General features: G+C 29.5%; 1 long non-coding RNA gene across 1 annotated transcript; it reads right to left on the reverse strand.

The window, feature by feature from the left end:
* Window positions 1–3053: 3053 nt before the first annotated feature.
* Window positions 3054–4071, reverse strand: LOC146910691 (uncharacterized). Its single transcript, XR_015019756.1, has 3 exons — window positions 3932–4071; window positions 3450–3567; window positions 3054–3291 (listed from the first exon to the last, which is right to left on the reverse strand). It is a non-coding gene; the product is annotated as an uncharacterized LOC146910691 (long non-coding RNA).
* Window positions 4072–7804: the final 3733 nt, after the last annotated feature.

A 7804-nucleotide genomic window follows, 5' to 3' on the forward strand; every position in this document is an offset into this window, starting at 1 on the left:
GTCATGACATTGTTGTACATAACCCTTTGTTGTGCAAGATCCTTCGAAAATGTAGAAGGTCGATCACCCCTTAAAAAACCAAGCACCCTACTTCAAGAAATAAAACAACAAAGAAGGTTTAAATACAAATTCTAACAATATTTCAATATTTCTCCCTAAAAAAAAAAAACAATATTTCAATATTTCTATCAATTCATCTAAAATTATGGAGAAATTAAAGAGCATTTTGCGGCTGGGAAAATATTGATGAGGCCAGAAAGACAAAGTCTGGGTTTGGTGAGGCCGAGGCCCGATGCTGTTGTCGGAACAAGAAATGGATAAATGGTTGGTCATCACATTCATACCATCTTTTCTAAATAATGCTACGATGATGATTGACGGACACGATTGGACTGATGCATGCATCAGAAGTTGACATTTCACCTTGCTCAAAGAGAGTGGAAAAAAAATGCAAAGGTGTATCCTCACTTTTGTCCATTATTTCTTTCAAGGTTTGAAGGCTTGAAGCATCGTATATAACAATTTGAAAAGCGTGATCACTAAAGTGAGGGGAGCAAGAATAATGTCATGAATCCATTAAAGAGTGAGTCATGTTGGTACCACTAAAAAATAACAATAGAATACCAAGATTGCCCTTGCATTTTCGTAATTTATCCATTTTTTTTGTTTTAAAAGTATTATGTATTCTTCTTTGACATATTATTTATTAAAAAAATATTGTAACGCAAATCTAATCATGTCTCTCACACTCATATACACAAATTAAGTTTTTTCAATTCGTCCATCATTTATCCATATAAATATACATTTAGACTATATGAGCTACTATTTTTCTACTTCTTTTATGAGGATGTTTTCTGTTTTTTCTCTCTAATTTTTTCCTACTACTCCGTCGAACATTATTTGTTAAAAAAAAGCTATACTTGGTGGCCAGTGGTACTTATATAGTTAAAAAAAAAACGTTTGCTAACAATAAAATTTTAGTTGTGTTAAATTTCTTTGTATTTATTTTGTATATAAACTCTTATTTTTAATCAAATTATGCCCATTAAACTTGGTCCCCGTGAGATAATTAAAGTTGGCTAATGAATAATATAGTGTCAAGTTGCACTACATTCAGCCAAAACAAAAAGTTGCATATACATTGTAGTATTGACATGGGAGGTGCCATGTCCTTTGATTCAATCCCATCATTATATGGGGTCATAATGGGCAGCGGCGAAGCTAGCAATAAATTCACGAGGGGGCCAAATATATAGGAAAAAATTACTTATTAAAAATTAATATATTAAATTAACTTTGAAGAAAAATTAATATATTTATAATTTTGCTTATATAAATGTAAATTAAAACAACACTAAAAAAACAAAAAATTACAATAACTATTTAAAAATGTTAGAGTTCAACTATGCTTTAAAGAGTCAAATTTATCTAGGAGTGTCATTTGTAAGCAATTAGACTTCTGCCCCGCGCTATCGCGCGGGTATGTTTTAAATGAATATCATTATATTTTCTTACAACCAATAATGAATTCGTTATTGACATATGAATCTAAATGTAATAAAGCATAAAATTGACATATAAATTTTATTCAACTTTTATTGAATTCATTAGTCTATTGTTGATGCTAATAGACACAAATAGGTCACTTTGAGCAACTAACCACGTAAATGAAGCTTGGTAGTTGTTGTCTTAAAAAAATGCATCCTTATCATCATAGACACTTATAGGTAATCTTGATGAATCCCTAAAAAAAAGGTAATCTTGGCGAACTTTTTTATCCAATGAACCTTATCACATTAAACATACAAAATTGACACAATATTCTATGGCATCAAATTCCATCTATGAAGTTTGCAAGGCACACAACTAACTGAATAAATGTTGAATTAGTGGTTATGCTCTTTGACAATGAACATGCAAGTTATAGGATCATAGGCACATATAAGCTACTTTATCAACCAACTTAATTAATGAAGTGAAGTGAGATAGTTGTTGTCCTGTGGTGAAAAACGTGCAATCTTAGCATAATAGACACAAATAGGTTATGCTCATTAATGAAGTAGTTGATAGTTGGGCCTAAGTCTTGGTTAATGCGTTTTTGAATAGCTACATACATCGTTTATAGCAAACATGGTTCTTTTATTCATTGAGTGGCTCAAGACCAATGAAAAACGTGTGAGTGGACCAGAGTTTGAGTGGTTCAAGACTAATGCTGGAAAACAACAAATTGGAGGGAAATGACTTGATGTTCAGGGATAAATTTGTCATTTTGGGTGTTAGGGCTGCAATTAGGGTTAGAGATTTGGAGTAATCAGACCACCTTTGATTTATATTAAGTAAGATTCATTGATAACAAAACTATCTTTATAGTTATTGAATAGACTAGAAGTACCAAGATAACACGAAATAAATTAATCAATTATGTGATATTCTTTTAACTTTCATGTTTCTATCAGTTTTTGACAAATAAATTTATTTGCAGTAGCGAAATAAATATTATTGGGGTGGCAAGACAGAAAACATACCTACTTAATTATACAAAATAAAAAAAAATTGGGGTAGCCAAAGCTACCCCATGTATACACTACCACTACAAGAAAAATGGTTTTTAGCAGCGACATATGTCGCTGAGCAAAATACAAAGTTGCTGCGAAATGTACTTTTTTCAGTGAAAAAAATGTCGTTGCATGTCGTTGGTATAAGTGATGTTGCGAAAAGTTTTGTAACAACATTTGATGTCGCTGCCATAACTAATGTTTTTACAACAACAATTGTTGTTGCCTTATTTGACATGTCACAATGACTACGGTCGCTGCAATAGAGTACTTTTGACAACAATGAAAGTCGTTGTAATAAATTATATTTTGTCAATGATACAAATAGTCGTTATATCTTTTATACCTCAATAACAAAATATTTTGATATAAAATATATTTCTCAATAGATTAGGTCATTTATTAAAATTAATTATATGTTTTCAAAATTTTAGTTCTAAACTAGTAGCAATCATCTGTATAATTTAAATTATAATAACAATTAAAAAATAAATATCAACAAGAGAAAATGTCATTACTTAAACATCTCCTTTACATAAAAGTATTTACATAAAAGTAGTAAATTATAAATGGTCTTTTCTCATACAAATAAAACTGGATATTGTAATCAACAACAACAAATTGTGTCTTCCTTAAAAAAATAAATAATAAATTGTGTCTGATAGCAACATTTCTTCGTTATAACTTGACTTTGGACAATTCTTTGAGAAGCAGCTGAAAAATCCTATTTGACCTGCAATTTATTACAATAGAGAATTAGTAGCTTCATATGTATTTTTCTATGTAATTAATAAACGAAAGAGCAACTAAAATGAAGGCTAGTTAACTCGTAATATGAGAAGAAAAAAAAACTAAATAACTTAGTAAAAATGCTTGTAATACACTAAGTACCTGCCCATGTGTAAGCAACTCTAAAAAATAGAATTTATTAGTAAATATGAACTTGATGAGTTTCTTTTACCAAGTTGTTGTTTTGCTTGAAGACTCGAGTGGCAAATCCATTAGAGTACTGAAACACACCGAAATAAAAATGGATGAGTAAACCGCATCAAAATGAAACTATAAATTAATGAATCTGAAATGTGCCAAACTTTGTTTATTGGTTAGTAAAATAATTTTATTCGGTACTTTGGTGAAATTTTCAATTCTGTAAAAATGACTGTAGGAATTCATTTCAATTCAACTGCAACCACATGAAAAATTGAATAAAGTAAAATTAAGATGAAGAAAAAGACAAAATCTAAGTAAAATTTAAATCTGCGTTACACAACAATACAAGTTTATAAGAAGAAAAAGATCCAAACAAATTAGAATCTCAATTGAATATGAAAGTGCTAGAAGAATGAAAATTGAAGCATGAAAAGAATATGTACCAGTGAAACTATGTTGTGGGTGCGAGAAGAATGAGAATGAAGGAAAAAAAAAAATCCATCTTCATTCTATTAAACCTAAAGAAAATTGTTAATTGTTTTTTAGAAGTTGCTATTAATCTTCATTTCCACCAATGGAGATAGTGGGGGACAGTTACTTAAGAAAAGGTGAACATGGATCCAATTATTTTTGTTGCGCTAAGGAAAACACTCACCGCCCAATCATCATTACTCCAGTTTTTTTAAGGGATTACTCCAAAAAAATTAGGAGTTAGCTATTATTATTATTATTATTATTATTATTATTATTATTATTATTATTATTATTATTATTATTATTATTATTATTATTATTATTATTATTATTATTATTATTATTATTATTATTATTATTATTATTATTATTATTATTATTATTATTATTATTATTATTATTATTATTATTATTATTATTATTATTATTATTATTATTATTATTATTATTATTATTATTATTATTATTATTATTATTATTATTATTATTATTATTATTATTATTATCTGTTTTTTTAATCACACCAAAACAAATTATGTATAAGGTAAATTAAGCTTTTTATTTCACCACTTTTATGAAATGAAGTTATTTTTTTTATAAGGAAAAATTTAGTTGAGTTAAGTTCTAGAGGCTCATCATGATTGACGCAAACCCTAAACTCAAAGAGCATTTATAGAGATACTTATCAAAGAGGCCCTCACTTCGACAACATAAGTTGAACCTACGACTTTGAGAGTGAGTTAATCCCTTACCAATAGAGTCGACCTTCATCGATTATGAAAAGGAAGCTATTTCATTATTTAATTTATTAAAAAACTATATCTTGCGGAAGTGTTCTTTCTTTTAAAGTCTCAACACATCTTATTTTCATGAGTTTAGCTCAATTGGTAGGGACAATGCATAATATATGCAAGTCCGGGGTTCGAACACCGGACACCGTCAAAATAGTATCAACACATCCTTTTATCATATATGTGCAGGAAGTGGCTAAAACCACTTGAAATTCACAACCACAATGTTAATTCATTATTTTTTTTAGCTATCATATCCTATTAGGATATAATATTGCCTAATTTATTCACATATTAAAAGAATTTGCAGCGACAAGTTATGTTGGCATAAGTATATATTTCCCAGCGACCTAACAATATTGCTCCTAAAAGCTTGTATAATTCTCATCACATGTTATGTTGCTGCCAAAACATTGTATTATTCCCAGCGTAAAATGATGTTGCTGCCAAAACCACACATTATTTCCAACAATAAATTATATTGCTGCCAAAAAGTTATATTATTAGCAACGAAAATAATTATTGTTGGGATAAATAAATTTTGCCAACAAAAATGATATTGTTAAGAAAAATATAAGTTTATTGCGGCGACTTAAATAAGTTGTTGCTATATATATGTTTTTGCCAACAAATTGATTATTGCTGACAAAAGGTCGCTGGGAAAGATCTTATTTCTTGTAGTGTACCCTCCGCCCCTGATAATGGGATACAATATATCACCTAAAAACTTATTGTCTAATACTCCCTCCGTTTTAAAATGAGTGTCGTTTTAGATGTTTACACACATATTAAGAAATGCAATGATTAAGAGAAAGAAAATGGTTATTTTACCAAATTATCCATATTAACTATTGGTTAGTTTTAAAAGTAATACTTTGGAAGTAGTGTGCAGAGTATTAATTGGAGGTACAATTGAAAAGAAAAAGTTATTATTGCATTGGAAACTGAAAGCGACACTCATTTTGAAACAATTTTTTTTGGCTAAAGCGACACTTATTTTAAAACGGAGGGAGTAATAATAAAGAGCAGCCCTAAAATTCAAAATTGCTGCGTACGGATAGTTGCCACTATAAGAGATAGTGATTCATCAAAGATCAAAATGTGGGCCTTCATAAAAAAATTGTGAGTCTTCGTTTGTCTTAGCGTGTTTGAATTACTTCTTCCGTTTCAAAATACATGTTCAAGTCAACCACTTCACATATGTCAATGTACAATTTTGACCGTTAATATCTTTAATTATGTAAAATAAAAAATTATAAAAATTTAATATTTTGAAAATATTTGTCGATACAAATCAAACAACATCTTACATGCTAATATTTGTATTTATACATCAGTTAATAAGTATGACCAAAGTAAGTCAAGTGAATAGTGTACATTGCAAAAATTGGACATGTATTTCGAACGGAGGGAGTAGTTCTTTATGATTTTATTTTTATATGTTTCCTTTTGTCATGGAAGTCAAACTTTTGATAAAGAACATACACCCTCCGGTCACTATTATAAGCAAAACTTTGCATTTTAGATTCATTCATTAAATGATGTATGTAGTCTATAATAAAGATCATATACATCATTAATTGAATGAATCTAGAATGCAAAATTTTGCTTATAATAGTGACCGGAGGGTGTACGTTTTAACTTACACAATGTAAAAACCAAATTAAAAACACCAAAGAAAATCTAGTTGTCTTATATACTTCCACGAGCATGAAAGATGAATTGTTTTAAATAAATCACAGAAAGTGGATTGTTTTTCTTTGAAGTAGAAAGTGTATTGTTATATGGTACGAATGGCTGCAACCATGAATTGCACAATTGTGCTGCGCAAATTTTTTTTTAAACAACAAATTTTATTAAACAACCAGATCTCTGCTCAAGACGAACAGAGATCGGTGAAATTGAGCATACAAACAAAAGACGCCGTATATAGGCGGAACACCCGAAAATAAACACTCAAAAAAACACTCCCTGAGGACAACACCCACCAAAATACATGTCACCATCTAAAATAGACTCCTTCACCAAAACAACCACCGTAAAAACGATATCCAACACTGCCCATCGTCACTACTCACCCCCAAAGAAGAAAAAAAAAACCTCATGACTAAACTCCCAATCCTGAACACCAAAACTAAGTCACCTCTGAAAAAATCCTATCCGAAAGATCATTCAGTTTCACCACCTATCTACCTCCGATCCACCGAAAGAAAACATAAAAAGCCATTGAGCTGCGCAATTTGTTCATATATACTTCATAGCAAACCCATGAATGATGACTTATGATTTTTTTAATCTAAACAAAAGATATAAATTCCTTGATATGATTCACAGCTTAATGTCATGATGACTAATAAGAAAGTTAGAGGACATTGATTTAAACGGTAGTAATTAAAGATTAAGAAAGTAGCTTTTCAGAGGTAAAAGTATACTATGTGCCCGATCAACAATAAAAAACTATCTTTGCTTTAATCATTTATGATTCCAATCTAAATGCTCACACAGGGGTCGGTCATACAAAGATGCTGGATCAAAAGAATGACTAGATTCAAATGGTAATATCTAAATTATTGATAAATTCTTAAGTCAACGTCATTAGACCAATCCAAATACGTTTATCAAATTCTAAATTCTTATATTTTTATTTTTTGAGATCAAATTCTAAATTCTTAAGCACATGTTCTCTTGTAAATCAAAGATTAATAAATAAAAAATAAAGATACATTAAACTATCAATTCTGAGACGTAACCAATGTGTGACAATTAAATGTATAATAAAACTATAATGTAATAATAACTAAAAAAACATTTAAGTTGGTTTGATGATATTGATTTGAGACTTTGAAGTATGTTCATGCTCCTCCTCAATGTCTCAGTTCGATTTTTTCCGGTGTTAATTTGAGTGAGATATTTAACTTCTTAAAAAAACAATAAAAAATTATAATTGGTAGATTGAAAATTGTTTAAAACAAGGGCGGTGTAGCAGTGGCTTGATGACTTGGATGCAGCCGAGACCTGGGAGATATAGGTGTAACATTGATGCCTCGTTCA

Source organism: Medicago sativa, chromosome 7 (assembly GCF_051527215.1).
Source record: "Medicago sativa cultivar Bolivia chromosome 7, Bolivia_mono, whole genome shotgun sequence".
NCBI classification, from domain to species: Eukaryota; Viridiplantae; Streptophyta; class Magnoliopsida; order Fabales; family Fabaceae; genus Medicago; species Medicago sativa.